General features: G+C 36.6%; 1 protein-coding gene across 1 annotated transcript in view; it reads left to right on the forward strand.

Moving 5' to 3' along the window:
* Positions 1 to 16,310, forward strand: part of KMT5B (lysine methyltransferase 5B) — a 1,528,897-nt gene that overhangs the window by 1,344,526 nt on the left and 168,061 nt on the right. The gene's annotated exons all lie outside the window — the stretch shown is intronic.

Here is a 16,310-nt window from a genome sequence, read left to right on the forward strand (position 1 = left end):
ATTGTGTAATACACTATCAATGTCATTTGTAAGTGTTGTAAAACAGTGATTTAAAACACAGAAGGAAGGAAGGAAGAGGGGGTCATAAAAGCTTGCATGAGATGTACTTTTTCATCAGTTTTATTGAACTCTAAAATAACAAGTAAAATGAACAAAAACTGGCATAAGTTTCTAAAATTTCATGAAGCATATCTCAGAAGTTAATCATAAAGAAAATGAGTGATACATTGCACTGACAACTTACACAACAAAGTTGTAAATTAAAGGCACACTACTGGCTAGAAAACATATGGTTTAACTAGCTCTTTGTGATATAGAAAAACTGCAAGCTTCAGTTCCCATAACCAGACCTGGATCTAGCACTAGGCGACTTAGGCAGTTACCTAGGGCCTTTGTTGGATGGAGGTACCCATGTTGTCTTGGGGGGATACAAAATAAAATTGACTGTAAATAAAACATATCCAAAGACTTCCCCAAACAAAGGAGGGGTTTTAAACCTCATGGGAGACTTTCTATAAGGAAATAGGAAGGTTTTAGGACCTCATGAGAGACTTCTGTAAATAACAGCAAGCCCCAGAAACCTGACTGTTAGGATAACATCCTAATGTAAACTGCAGAAGATTTGATTTAACAGCTGAAGCTCAGGACATTACTACAAGAAAACTGATTTCAAACCTTGAGTTTTGATAATGCCCTAGTTAGGCGGACTGTTTAGTTAAGTGACTTTGCTCAGAGTCAAACCCTAAGCCTTGATAACTGGCAAGTAAGTGCTTTAAAGTGCTTTAAACCTACACACCAACTGTCAAGTCTCCTTTAGTTAATTAACTAATTAATTAATTAATCAATTAATTAATTTATTTTTGTAATTCCCTGAGCATTGCAGTCTATCAATGCCAGTCACAGAATTTCTAAAGTGTGTTGTTCAGTGTTAATGGTGCAACAGGTAGCATACGTGCCTTTGGTATATAAATGGCTGTGGGTTCTTTTCCCTCACCATGAAAATTGATTGTTGATTCTTGTGAGCGTGATAAGGGGGTACTACTGCAGCCCTGAATTTCTAAATGAAGCACTGAAATGCAAAGTTGTTTGCCAGCAGCAAACTCTTTATTAATTAAAGATCTATTTAATGTGGAATTATTCGGATGACTTTTTCTTCTGCAGAAATTGTGCATATTTACAGATATTGGTGGATTATAATGGCAGCAGTTTAAGAGGCCTTTTATGGCTGAAATATTTTGAAATCAGTAACTTTGTCTTTATTGGTTCATATGTTTTGTTTCACTGCTTTCTGGAAAAAAGCTCAAACCTACAAACTTAAAATGGACTAAGTGTTGCTGTATTAAATAAATAATATAATTTAATGCAATCAGGAAGGTGAGTCAAAGAACACATACATTTTACATGATCCTAAAAATGTGTGCATGGAGCTCATGGTTTGAAAACAGCCCAGAGTTAAACTTACTCCACCTCTGGCCATTCGCATTTTCTATGAATATTGGTTTCAATGCAGTTCATTGAATGTGAATTTTAAGGGCAGAGAAGTTTACTGATGCTCATGCTATGTCTGTTCTCATTATGAGACTGCATTGTCTTGTTTACCAAATGACTATCAGTGTTTGTACTGTAAAATTTGGAATAAAAGTTTTAAATTAAATCCAAATATCTGTAACCACTGTAGAAGTAAAGAATAAAAAAGCATGTGCACTGGCAGGTTTGAACAGAGTTTCACGGTAACCGGAGAGAGACACAAGCAAGACATGGGACACTGCAATGGCTGCTGTTTAGGGATGCTGGGCAGACACAGGGGGATGGCCCTGAGCGATTACCCTGCCTAGGGCCACACCATGACTTGGTTCTGCCCATAAGTACTTTGCCAGATAATCTTAAATTCAACTAATTATAACAAGGGAAAATATAAACAACTCTAAAGATACAGCTTTGGAAAGTCGCCAAATATATATATATATATATGTGTGTGTGTGTGTGTGTGTGTGTGTGTGTGTGTGTGTGTGTGTGTGTGTGTGTGTGTGTGTAGCTATGTCTATATTGATAGACAGATATACAGTTTTAAATACATATACAGAGAAAGGTGAGACAGGAGTAGAGATTTTAAAATTCATATAAATAAGTGACTATAAAAACTTTAGTAAAGGTTTCAGTGTTTCCTAATTTCTTGTAAAAATGTAAACACTGCAAGAAATTCCAAAAACGCCAAACCAGTGCAAGTCAAATCGCCCAAAACACGATTTCTTTCAACACAGATGCAGGAAACAGTTTTATTAAGCTTTAACAATGCTTTTCGTTGTTTACAAAAAACAACTTCTTCAGATAAAAACATTTTAAAACACTGGGGTATAAATTCCCCTCCTTCCTATCACATGTTTAAAAACAGTAAAACGAGTGGCTGTCCATTTCTTGCTTAGGAAGCAAACTCCACCGCCTTTCAAATAAAACAAACAGTTTTACTATATTGTAAACATCAAGGAACATTAGTTGCATACATAAACCTACCTAATTTTCTTCTTCTTTCAGCTTTTCCCAGTTACGGGTTGCCACAGTGGATCACCTGTCTGTTCATGATTGGCAGTAGAGTTTTACGGTGTCAAGTTGCCAGCCCGACGCCCAACCTTCCACAGAAGGCACACATGCACACACTTGCACCTAGGGCCAACTTAGAGTGTCCAATCCACCTACAGCATGTCTTTGGGATGTGGGAGGAAACTGAAGCACCCAGAAAAAAACCTATGTGACCACAGAGAGGACATGCAAACTCTGCAAAGAAAGCACACCAGCCGAGGATCGAACCAGAAAACCTCTTGCTGTGAGGTGGCAATGCTAACCACTGCACCACTGTGGCTGCCCCACATAAACTTACCTAATAAATAAATAAAAACATTTCGAAAAAATGTTTACAAAAACAATATTTTCTTTAGAAATATTGTATTGTGAAGGGTATATTTATATACATCATGTATCCAAGCAGTATAAAAAATATTAATAAAAATAAAAAGAAAATTTTTTTTTACTACCGGCTTAAGCTTCTTAATTTTAAAATACACATAATGGAACTTAATTCATTTATCCCTGGGTAATGGCAAGCATCCAGTATCATTTGCCACATAAGTTCATTTTTCTCTAAAATCAATGAAACTGGCCCCCCTCTCCCCTCATTCCTAACTTGATTTATTGCCCAAAATGTAAACTGGTGTTGTGGGTACTCCATGATGTGTCTTGCAAGTGCATTCTCTGCTTTGTGTCTCCCCATGGGATACACATGTTCGTATACCCGTTCGTGGAGTTTTCTGTTGGTTTTTCCAATATAGAATACTGGACAGCATGTGCACTTTGCTAGGTATACTACCTGCTTCCTTTGACAGTCAAGTTTATCCCTTGTTTTGTATCTCTTGCCCCTAATCTCAAATGTTTGTTCAGTGTCCATGTATTTACAATATCTACACATGCTGCATTTAAACATATCCATTGTGTTTACTTGCGTATTTGGTTTCCTTTCCAGTATTTTTTTCAAGTTGTTTCCCCATAAAAAAACAATCCCAGGTTTTTCCTAGAATTGGTTTCTCAATACACCATCGTTCATTAATATGTCCCAGTTCTTTTGGATTATGGAAACCACACTTTAGCATCTAGGCTGTATGTAATGATAAAGCTGTAAGGGCTAATAGTTTGTCTGACAACTGGTAGTTCCGTAATGTGTCCTCTGTGTTGATTCAAAATGGGCAAATAAATTCCCCTTTCCCTTTTTAACTGGACTTCTTCAATTAAGTCCTGGATTAGGGTGATGGGGTAGCCTCTTTTCAAGAATAAATCTCTCATAAAGGCACATTCTTCCTAAAAATCTTGGTCTTTAGTGACCATCCTCGCAGCTCTAACTAGTTGTCCCTTTATTACAGATTTCTTTTGTGTAAAGGGATGACAGCTAGAGTACTGCAAGAAAGAATTAGAATATGTGTCCTTATGAAATATTTTTGCTATGAAGCATGCATTGTTCATGTCTTTAATTAAATCTACTCTCGTAAAATGTAAGAAGTCCAATAAACCATAAAAGTAAAACTCCGTGTGATCAGACCACAATCTTCTTTAATAACAAAAATAAAATTCAATAGATTCAGCGCTATCGTCTGCTGCAGGCAGACTTCATCAGAATAATGAATACACAGTGCCTCTTGTTTTTATATTGTTGTTTTAAAGCAATTTACAACGTAATTGATGAAATTGATTAATTAATTAAACCTGTAATTGGAACAATTGTTGACCAAGTACACCATAAATGAATTTCTTCCTTATATGGTCATGCCACAATGAACAGGAAATGTATATAAACAAAAGTTTTTAAAGTACATGCTTTTTAAAGTACTATACATTCTGCTGTTGAATTTTTTCTTTCTTTCCCATACAAAGTAAATTCATGCACAAATTAAATTGATTACACACTCTCCTTGTTTCCATATGTAATATATAAATATATAAATATATAAATATGCTTAGATGATTAACTTACTGACTAAATTTGCAAAAATTATATATAGGAACTTGTTTTGAAAAATAAACATACAATAAAATCGTACTTTAACTTTCATATATATTATAAAATAGTGTAATATGTGATTCATACAATAACTTGCAAAACTATTCATTAAAAAATCCATCGTTCTTAATACTGCCTGTAATAAGTGTATTAACATTCTCATAATGTTTAATTGATTTTCTTTTCTGTTTATGTTGTGGTTTGAGAAAGGTATTTTGTCATTGAGTATAAAAATTGTTACTATATACATTAATTAAAAATATCAAAATACTGTTCAAATTGTCATTGTTTGAAACAGGGTAAATCTTACCTAAAACATAACACTGTTAAAAGTGAACTAAATATTGCTGTGACATAAGCAAAAGTGCATAATTTATGAAAATCCTGTGTCACTTATGGTATAAAATTGATTTATGTATTGTTTGTCCATGAACTCTGATGCAAGGCTGTGTGTGGTGGAATCAATTATTGTACATCAGAATCAAGTTGAACCAACTTTTTAAACCCATAAAGCCATATTTGTTTTAATTAAAAAAATATATATTATATATACCTGTTCTTAATATTATATGCTAACTTGTGCATATATTTATACTTGTATATTAATATAACTTTTAAATCCTTGAGGCTTTGTCTATTAATATGGGTTTAATGCTTATATATTCATTGAGCCCTGGAGGGGTATTTGATCTTAGCAGTAATTGCCATCTAATTTCCTTCTGCAACAAAACATTTTTAATATTGCCCCCCCTAGAGTCCATTTTGATAGTTTCCAAAATTCCAAACTTGAAATCTGTGAAACTTTCACATTCTAAAGAATGTTTAAACAAGGCACTTGTCTCCTTTCTCCTTTTAATGTCGTGGGTATGTTCGTAAATTCTCTCTGAGAGTCCTCTCAGTCTTACCCACGTAAAAGGAGAAACATTTGGAACAAGTAGCCAAATACACCAACATCCTGCTTCTGCAGTTACCTTTGCAGAATGCTATCTTACTTTTTAAACCATTCTTTAGTATAATTTCCACTGATAAATTAATGTATGCACACTGCCTACATCTACCACATTTTGTGGTACCTTTCTTTTGGTCAATGTTTTTTATCCCGGCTTCAAAGATTCTTTTAAAATTTTTTGCTGTTTTGTATGTAAAGTTTGTTTTTTTTCCAACCACTTCATAGATGTCTTTGTTGGTTTTAAAGATACTCCAATTGTTTTTTATAATCTCAGTAAAGTAATCTGAGAAGCCGTTATATTCAACCATGCAAGCACTTTTGTAATCAATATTTTCATCAAGCTTCTTGTCATTGGGGATAAATTTTTCACCTAATAATGGTTTAAATTTGATACCCCAACCCTGATATACTTCTATCAAAATGTCACCTACAAATTGTGTTGGATACCCCCTTTCTGTAAATTTTTCCAATAAAAAAGAAAATTCTTTCTCTAGGTCCTGTTTTTGTGAAGTCATTCTTGCAATCCTTACAGCCTGACCCTTAACTATGCTTTTCTTTTGATGTAAGGGGTGTTGGCTGTTGAATTGCAAATAACTGTTACACCACGTTTCCTTACGAAAAATGTTGGACTTAAAACCACTGGTTGTCTTACTTAAGGTAATATCCAAGTAATTTATATTTTGCTGTTTAATCTCATAAGTGAAGGACAAGAAGGTAGTGGTTTGATTTATATAAGACATAAAGTCTTTTAAGTCATCTGGAGTGTCTTCTTCCCATAATAAAAAAATATCATCAAGAAATCTGAGATATATTTTTATATTTTTCATATATGGGCTTTGAAAAATACATTCTTCCTCCCATCCAAGAAGAACCATGTTGGCATATATGGGGGCACATGCTGCCCCCATAGCCACTCCGGTGATCTGTTTGTAGTATTCCCCTTGAAAGGTAATAAAATTATTATCGAGGACCATTTCTGTCAACTCTATTAATAATTTTTTGTCGTCATCTATTGTATTATAATATTTGTACACACTATTCTCAAAATATTCAAACCCTTCATTTCTAGGGATACAGGTAAACAAATCTTTGACATCTATTGTCACTAATTTTATTGTTTCTGACCAAAGATTATTAGTAATTTTACCTAAAAAATCCCATGAGTCCTGTACCAAATGTGTTTGATTTTTCACAATTTCTTTCAATTGGTGGTCAATATAGACTGCCAATGGTTGAGTTTTTGATCTTTTCGCTGACACTATGGGACGAAAGGGAGGTTTGAAAATGTTCTTATGTATCTTGGGTATTGCAAAGATGTGTGGTATATAAGGATATGTCTGCTTTAAAAAGTTATATGTTTCCTTCCCAATTCTAGTATCTATAAGATATTCTTCTAACCAACTGTCAATTCTGCCGTAGGCAATTTGAATCTCATTATACGATACTGTGGTGTAGGTCTTTTCATCCATCAATAATTCTGTTAGAATGTTAATATAGGCTTCTTGGCTAAAAATGACCATTCCACCACCTTTGTCAGGTTGCATAAACCTCAAATTTATATCCTTTCTTAAATTTTCCATCAATGTTATTTCTTTTTCATTTAAATTCAAATTTTTGTGCAACCTTTTTGATTTTTCAAAAGTATCATAAATGTCGTTAGTTACTATGGCCTCAAAGGTCCCTATCAAAGGGTGTAATGGAGGGTTATAGATACTACTTCTGCTGGGACCTTGACCACAATCTGAAGGTTCATTTGATGGTATATTCCCGGTTTGTCTCTGTTTACAAATTAATTTCAAATTTAATTTTCGTAAAAATATTTTTAACTCCAATAATATATTGGCTAGGTCTCCACATGTTGTTTTAACGAATTTAAACCCCTTTGAAAATAAATCAAAGTGTTGTTTTTCCACTTTCAGATTCGTATAATTATGTATTTTAAATCCTTTATATATCTGTGTTATACCATTTTCTTCAATATGTATTTCTTCTATCTCCCTCTCCTCCCTCTGGTTCTCCATACAAATTCTCCCCCCTCTGTATAACCCTGTGGTCCAGGATCCGAGGGGTTTCGTTGCTTGTTTGCTAGCCTTTCCGACCTGTGTGGTCCTAAAAAAGCATCAGTGTCCTCGTGAAATGTATCCAATTCATCCAGATGACTATTTCTTGTTTCAAACCTTTCCTGAATTTCTACCTTCCTGTTTCTTCCTACATCTTTATAATGACCATTTGTAACCTTATATCTATTATTTTCCTGATTTTTCTTGTATTTCTGAAATGGAAGTGGGTAACTAGTACCTTTTTTATATTGTTCTCTATCTCTGGTCAATTTACCTTGTTTTCTTAAATACACTTTCTCTATCTTTACTTCCACTCTCTTTAAAATTTTCATATATAAACTTTCATAATCTTCAAACAACAGGTCCCTAACAATACCACTCTGACATTCATTCACTTCATCGACTAATTTTTTGAGCTGTACTTCGTTGTATTTAATCAATTTCGACATCAATGTAAACCCACAATCGTCGAAAAAAGTTTGCAAGTCATTTATCACATTCTCAGTGTAATGAATACCAAAGGGATATTTATAAAATCTGAGTCCCTGTGGGACTATTTTATATGTCAAACATTTGTGCAAATAGTTGTTGTCAATTTGTAAACACTTATATTTATATAATATTTTTTCAAAATAAAACAATTTGTCCCTTAAAGTCATTTCCCGTTCGTTCACTTTATTGTCTGGACATTCATTGAAATCACCATTGTGGGAATTGGTATTTGTTATTCCGTCAAAGGAAAATGCTTTATCTAAAATGTTCTTATAATTGTCTTTACTGTGTCCGCCATTAAGCATCCGGCGCGTTTTGACAGTATTTACTGCCACGTTAGAAGAAATATGCGAACTAACAGAAACAGTACCTTTTTGTGGTTGTTTAGACTTGTCGCCACCACCGGCTTTATTTCCTTCAACTTGGTTGTCCTCCACGATGTTAACATGGGTGTGTGAACCGTTAGGCTCCCCTTCAAAAGATTGCCCGTGGTTTTGCGCTTCTGATCCTGCCAAGGTCTTCTTACCACCATAACTCCGAACCTCAGAGCGTGGAGATGACGTCAACGGCTGCGCTAAATGATGACCAACGGTGCATATGTTCTTCCTTCTCACGGTTGCCGGTTCCTCTTGCGAAAATAGTTCTATAAGTTTTGTGAGATCTCCACGCAATGTTGAGATCTCTTCTCTCAAACGGGAAACTTCCCTTTGAGTATCAAGAAAATTTCCACTTTGATTAAACGGAATGTCCAGACCTACCATAGTGGAATCGTTGAGAGTTTGTTCCATTTTCAGGCACCCAAATGATTAAAATTGTAATACCAGGAACTGTGTAGTCTCCGTAAAGAAAATTTGTCACGTCTCACACGGAAAATATGAAGCAGCACTCGTAAAATGTAAAAAGTCCAATAAACCATAAAAGTAAAACTCCGTGTGATCAGACCACAATCTTCTTTAATAACAAAAATAAAATTCAATAGATTCAGCGCTATCGTCTGCTGCAGGCAGACTTCATCAGAATAATGAATACACAGTGCCTCTTGTTTTTATATTGTTATTTTAAAGCAATTTACAACATAATTGATGAAATTGATTAATTAATTAAACCTGTAATTGGAACAATTGTTGACCAAGTACACCATAAATGAATTTCTTCCTTGTATGGTCATGCCACAAGGAACAGGAAATGTATTTAAACAAATGTTTTTAGAGTACGTGCTTTTTAAAGTACTATTCATTCTGCTGTTGAATTTTTTCTTCTTTCTTTCCCATACAAAATAAATTCATGCACAAATTAAGTCGGTTACACGCTGTCCTTGTTTCTATATGTAATATATAAATGCTTAGATAATTGACTTACTGACTAAATTTGCAAAAATTATGTATAGGAACTTGTTTTGAAAATAAACATACAATAAAATCATACTTTAACTTTCATATATATTATAAAATAGTGTAATATATGATTCATACAATAACTTACAAAACTATTTATTAAAAAATCCATTGTTCTTAATAGTGCCTGTAATAAATATATTAACATTCTCATAATGTTTAATTGATTTTCTTTTCTGTTTATGTTGTCGTTTGAGAAAGGTATTTTGTCATTGAGTATAAAAATTGTTACTATATACATTAATTAAAAATATCAAAATACTATTCAAATTGTCATTGTTTGAAACAGGGTAAATCTTACCTAAAACATAACACTGTTAAAAGTGAACTAAATATTGCTGTGACATAAGCAAAAGTGCATAATTTACGAAAATCCTGTATCACTTATGGTATAAAATTGATTTATGTGTTGTTTGTCCATGAACGTCTGATGCAAGGCTGTGTGTGGTGGAATCAATTATTGTATATCAGAATCAAGTTAAACCAACTTTTTAAACCCATAAAGCCATATTTGTTTTAATTAAAAAAATATATATTATATATACCTGTTCTTAATATTATATGCTAACTTGTGCATATATTTATACTTGTATATTAATATAACTTTTAAATCCTTGAGGCTTTGTCTATTAATATGGGTTTAATACTTATATATTCATTGAGCCCTGGAGGGGTATTTGATCTTAACAGTAATTGCCATCTAATTTCCTTCTGCAACAAAACATTTTTAATATTGCCCCCCCTAGAGTCCATTTTGATAGTTTCCAAAATTCCAAACTTGAAATCTGTGAAACTTTCACATTCTAAAGAATGTTTAAACAAGGCACTTGTCTCCTTTCTCCTTTTAATGTCGTGGGTATGTTCGTAAATTCTCTCTCTGAGAGTCCTCTCAGTCTTACCCACGTAAAAGGAGAAACATTTGGAACAAGTAGCCAAATACACCAACATCCTGCTTCTACAGTTACCTTTGCAGAATGCTATCTTACTTTTTAAACCATTCTTTAGTATAATTTCCACTGATAAATTAATGTATGCACACTGCCTACATCTACCACATTTTGTGGTACCTTTCTTTTGGTCAATGTTTTTTATCCCGGCTTCAAAGATTCTTTTAAAATTTTTTGCTGTTTTGTATGTTTTAATTAAATCTACATCCAAGTATGCTATTCTATTTTGTGCTAAACATGATGTAAATTTGGGGAATTCTGATGTAGAGTTGAAAAATTCAACCATCTCTTGTGCAACTTGTATGTCCCCCTTAACTAAAATAAATATGTCGTCCAAGAAACGTGTGTACAATTGAATTTTCTCTTGGATGTATGAGTTAGACATAACGTACTCCTTCTCCCAAAATGCCATTACCAAATTGGCCACGCTGACCCCACAAGGGGAGCCCATGGCCACACCTATTTTTTGAAGGTAGTACTTGTTGTTAAATGTTACATAGTTGCATGACAGGATTATGTCCAAGAGTTCCTCAACGAACTTAATCTCGTGACATGGTGCTTCTTTTTGTCTCATTATAGAGGCCACCTTGACATCTATAGTGAGGAAATAAAATTCCTCACTAAATGTGTTCCTATTAATTTCCTCTAAAAACAACCATGAATCTTTAGAAATCTGCCTTTCACTTTTCATAGGTTCATAGGTTCATAGGTTCATACTAGGCTATCTGCCCGAGGGCATTTATAAGCCTAGCCCATTGTTTTGTGGCTTACGCCACCCCTTTAGTATGGGGAACTATACCCATTATTTTGCTGTGCCTCTGTCGAGCAGTGACACTGAGGTAATTCCTGGGGTATATCTGTGATCTCCCATCCATTGGTCAAGATTTCTCTTGAACAAGGCCAGCGAGGTGCTCTGCCTCACATGTACCGGGATTTTGTTCCACAGCATAGGGAGTCTTTGGGTGATGAATCTATCCCTCCAGCATGTCCTATTAATAGCTGTGTCGAGGTTTAAGTCTCCGCCCTTGTGGCTCTGATGGATCTAGATTTTTTGAGGTGAAGCATATTCATCAAATCTGGGTTTGACATGGCCTTGTATGTTAGGCAAAGGTCACCTCTGAGCAAGCGGTAGCGACTGAATAGAGCTGGAGTTCTTTCAGTCGGGCAGCATAGGACAGATTTTTGAGACCCTTTATCCTTTTGGTGAGGAACTTTTGTGGCCTCTCCAGCTGCTGCAAGTGTCGGGTCAGATACATTCCGAATGGGGCATTGTACTCAATCATTGGTCTGATGAGTGATGAGTAAAGGAGACTATGACCTCCTTGATCTAGATGAGAATCCCTTCATGATAAGGTGGGCAATGTAGAAGGACTTCCTAACTACTTTAGCTACATGGGTGTCGAATGACAGACTACTATCAACCTGGGTCCCCAGGTCCCTGATAACTTCTTCTGTGCTCAGTGGATTGCCACCTATTTGGTAGCTAGGGGTAACCTTGTTTTTCCCAAGGGTATGACTATGCATTTTTGGCATTTAACTTTAGGCCGTGGCTCTGGCACCAGTTATCCGTTTCTGTGAGACCCTTCTGAAGGATATCTGTGTCAGATGTGTTTTCTACTATGGCGCCAGTTTGCAGTCATCTGCAAACTTTGTCAGCCATAACCCTCCTGTGTTTGCTTGTACTGAAAAGTAGATGCCAAACAAGAGTGGGCCCAGGACTGAGCCCTGTGGGACACCACTTGTGACAGGCTTTGAGTCTAACATGGCGCCAGCAACTCTGACCCTGTGGGTTCTGTCACTCAGCCAGTTTGCAACCCATCTTGTGATGTATGGGTTAACATTTAAGCTGATGAGTTTTCAATGATACCCGAGTGGGGTATTGTATCGAAGGCCTTAGCCAGATCGAGGTAGGCTGTATGGACTGCCTTTCCTCATCAATGGCTTTGGTGACTGTTTCAAAAAGTCAACCAAGTTTAAAAGGCATGATCTGCCTTTGACAAAGCCAAACTGGGTTGGATCCAAAGTCTGCAAATTCCCTATGTCTTTATTTATGAGGTCCATTATGATCCTCTCCATGGCCAGATAAGGCTTGTCAAGCTAATGGGCGGTAATTTCCAGGGTCTGTGGAGGCACCGCCTTTGTGAAGTGGGACCACAGTTGCAGTGCGCCACTCCCTGGGTACATATCCAGAGGTAAGACTTTGATTAAACAGCTGTCCTAGCTGTGGGTTTAATTCCTCATTGAGTTCGTGGAGCACACAGCCGGGGACACCATCGGGTCCCATGGATGCTGTGTTTTTTGCTTTGGAAAGAGCAGTTCTCACTTGGGCGCTGGAGATGTTTGGGGGGCTGCACTCATTTGGTATATATATCTCTCCTTTTGGCCCTGAGGTGGGGCAGAAGTTTGCACTGAACCTGTCAGCCAGTATGTTGGCAATGTCTGTAGGATCAGTAATCTTCACATCATTTTGAACTAGTTCTGAGCATATCTGGGAGTTTCCTCCTAGGTTTCTAACATAGCTAAAGAAGGCCTTATGATTGTCTTTTGAGTCTTTAGCTATTTTTCTCTCGAAATTTGCTTTGGATGATTTTATGAGAGCTCTTAGTTTTTTACTTATAGTGATCAAGGGTGTCTTACCTTTTAAGGATTTTGCTCTATCTTGTAGTAGCTTCCTCCTTTTGTTGTAGAGTTTGTTTATGGCTGGGGTCCACCAGACTGGACGCTTGCCTTTGGTACAAAGAGTCTTTGTTTTGCTTGGGATTGCCTTATCCATGCAGTCCTGCAGGTGCTGGTAGAAGGCGTTTGTAAGTGATTCAGCAGCTTGAGTATTGTTTTCCGCCGGCTCGGGGGGCCTGAAAGGAGACCACACTAGTCTTTAGAAGTGTGAAGTCGGCTTTTGAGAAGTTCTTTACTGTGGTCTTTTTTATTTCAGGTGGGGGTGGGATGAGGACCTCCAGCGAGATTAGTTTGTGATCTGATCTCACCAGTGAGGGGTATACTTCCGGTGTTGAACATTGTGCTCTCATGTTCGTGATGATGAGATCAAGTATGTTATCTCCTCTTGTGGGGATGGTGACTAGTTGTTCCATGGCATTTGAGTTTATGAATTCCAGGAACTTTTGGGCTAGGGTGTTTGGGCTTGAGTAGTGTTCCCAGTCTATATTAGGGTAATTGAAGTCACCTAGTATGATGGTGTTTGGTGATACATTTATCCCTCTAGTGTTTTCAGGAAGGCCATGTGAGTTTCCTGAGTTTGTGAGGGTGGCCTGTAACATGCTACAATTTGCAGAGCAGTCTTGCCTATGGTTAATTGCACCTGGATGGTCTCCGATGCATCGTGCGTTGCCACCAGTCTTGAGGTGTGGGTGTCCTTGATGAATATGGATACCCTCCTTTCTTGGTATTGTCCGGATTTTGGGGCCGAACGCATGATATGAGGTAAAACCTGATAGCGCTGGGGTGCTCTCAGGAGCCTTGAACCAGGTTTCTGTCACAGCACAGACATCGATGTTCTCCATACTGAGAAGGGCCTCGAGTGCGTGCATTTTGAGATTTAGACTTCTGGCATTGAGCAGCATTACCCTTAGTTTTTTTCCTTTTTTGTGTTCTAGGGTGGTAGGTTTAGAATTTGAGCCTTGCCTAAAAAAGGCACTATGGGGGTGGCAAGAGCCTTTGCCAATATCCGGAATCCCAGGGGTGACGTATTTTTTCAAAATGTTATCAACAGCTTTTGCACATGCATATGTGATGCTGTTTCTTGCGTCAACTAGTGGTCGCATAGGTGGGTTATACAAGTTTTTATGAACATTTGGTATTCCAAACAGGATAGGTACCCTGGATGCTGGCATAGTAAGGTAATTGTACAGGTCAATGTCTATCCTAGCTTCTATAAACATGTCATTGATGTAAGACCTAATCCTAGAGTATCCAATATTTAATTCATTCTTGGATACTTCCACATAAGTGTCAGTGTTAACTATATCCATCATCCTGTTATTATAGTCTTCATAGGTCATCACCACTAGGCCACCCCCCTTGTCTGGTTCCATAATTCTTATTGGAAAATTTTGTAAAGATTCCAACATGTCTTTTTCTTCTTTGTTAATGTTGAATACACGTGTGTTTCCTGATAAGGACTTTCCTGTAACATAGCGTATGTCTAGTTCACAAAGTTGGTCAAACAGTGCTATTGTGGGGTGTAAAGGTGGGTGATAAGTACTAGGGATATAATATTTCCCCCTCACACTTATTTGTTGTCCCATTAGTGCACATAAATTCAATTTCCTCACAAACATTTTTAGTTCAACCAAAGTTTTTGCTAAATTAGCTCATGTGGAAGGTACAAAGGTGAATCCCTTAGCCAATAACTCCACTAATTCAGTGGTAAAAACAAACTCAGAGTAGTTAAATATTTTAAAGTCCAAACTAGAATTATAGATTACCTTACATTCATGTGTGGTATCTAGTTCTATTTCCATACTGTCCAGGTTTAGTTCCACCTGTTCCTGGTTTTGCTCTGGGTTTTCCGACCCATTGCAGGTGCATGGTTCAAAGCTCTGTTCTGAAAATTTGAGCTATTAGTTGTCTGAGGTTGTTTGTTGTTTCTCATGTTGTTGGCTAGGTGTTCACTCTGACGTACAGTGTCCAACAAGTTACCCCCACTACCAGCACTTGTAGAACTCGTATATTCTGCTACTTCTTCACTCCTTTCTTCCCCCACAGTCTCAAATGGGCTCGCTAAGAAATTTCCTTGAGATTCTGGTGGTTTTGGGTAAGCTGTTCCATTATTGTAATCCTTAATATCACGGTTCAACTTTTTAATTTTAGTTGCATTTATTTTTGACACATACTGGTCTATACTGCTATAGATCCGCTCATATTCAAAGCGGTATCTCTGAAAATCTATGTCTTTTTTAATGTCATTGTCCAGCTTGCTTGTCTCTTTTAACAAGCCGTTCACTGCCTCTCGGTAGTTTTTACACATCAACTCCAAAAGTTCAAACCCATGCTTGTCGAATAATTTAATAAGGTCACGGTGAATGGGAGATCCTTCGGCAAGCCCTGTTGGGTATTGCCATGATCAAAGCCCCTTTGGGTATTGCCATGATCTAAGCCCCTTTGGTATGACCTTCAGACATGAACATTCTTGAAAATACACTATTTCAAGTTGAATTTTCCTATATATAGTAAACACTGACACTTATGTGGAAGCATCCAAGAATGAATTAAATATTGGATACTCTAGGATTATGTCTTACATCAATGACATGTTTATAGAAGCCAGGATAGACATTGACCTGTACAATTACCTTACCATGCCAGCACCCAGGGTACCTATCCTGTTTGGAATACCAAATGTCCATAAAAACTTGTATAACCCCCCTATGCGACCACTAGTTGATGCAAGAAACAGCATCACATATGCATGTGCAAAAGCTGTTGATAACATTTTGAAAAAATACGTCAAAAGTGAAAGGCAGATTTCTAAAGATTCATGGTTGTTTTTAGAGGAAATTAATAGGAACACATTTAGTGAGGAATTTAATTTCCTCACTATAGATGTCAAGGACCTTTATTCCTCCATTCCCCACATGGAAGCAATTGAATGGGTGGCCTCTATAATGAGACAAAAAGAAGCACCATGTCACGAGATTAAGTTGGTTGAGGAGCTCTTGGACATAAACAACTTGAAAAAAATACTGGAAAGGAAACCAAATAGGCAAGTAAACACAATGGGTATGTTTAAATGTAACATGTGTAGATATTGTAAATACATGGACACCGATCAAACATTTGAGATTAGGGGCAAGAGATACAAAACAAGGGATAAACTTGACTGTCAAAGCAAGCAGGAAGTATACCTAGCAAAGTGCACATGCTGTCCAGTATTCTATATTGGAAAACCCGACAGAAAACTCTGCGAAT

The sequence above is a fragment of the Protopterus annectens genome, chromosome 6.part0, assembly GCF_019279795.1.
Source record: "Protopterus annectens isolate FY-2018-M chromosome 6.part0, PAN1.0, whole genome shotgun sequence".
In the NCBI taxonomy this organism is placed as follows: domain Eukaryota; kingdom Metazoa; phylum Chordata; order Ceratodontiformes; family Protopteridae; genus Protopterus; species Protopterus annectens.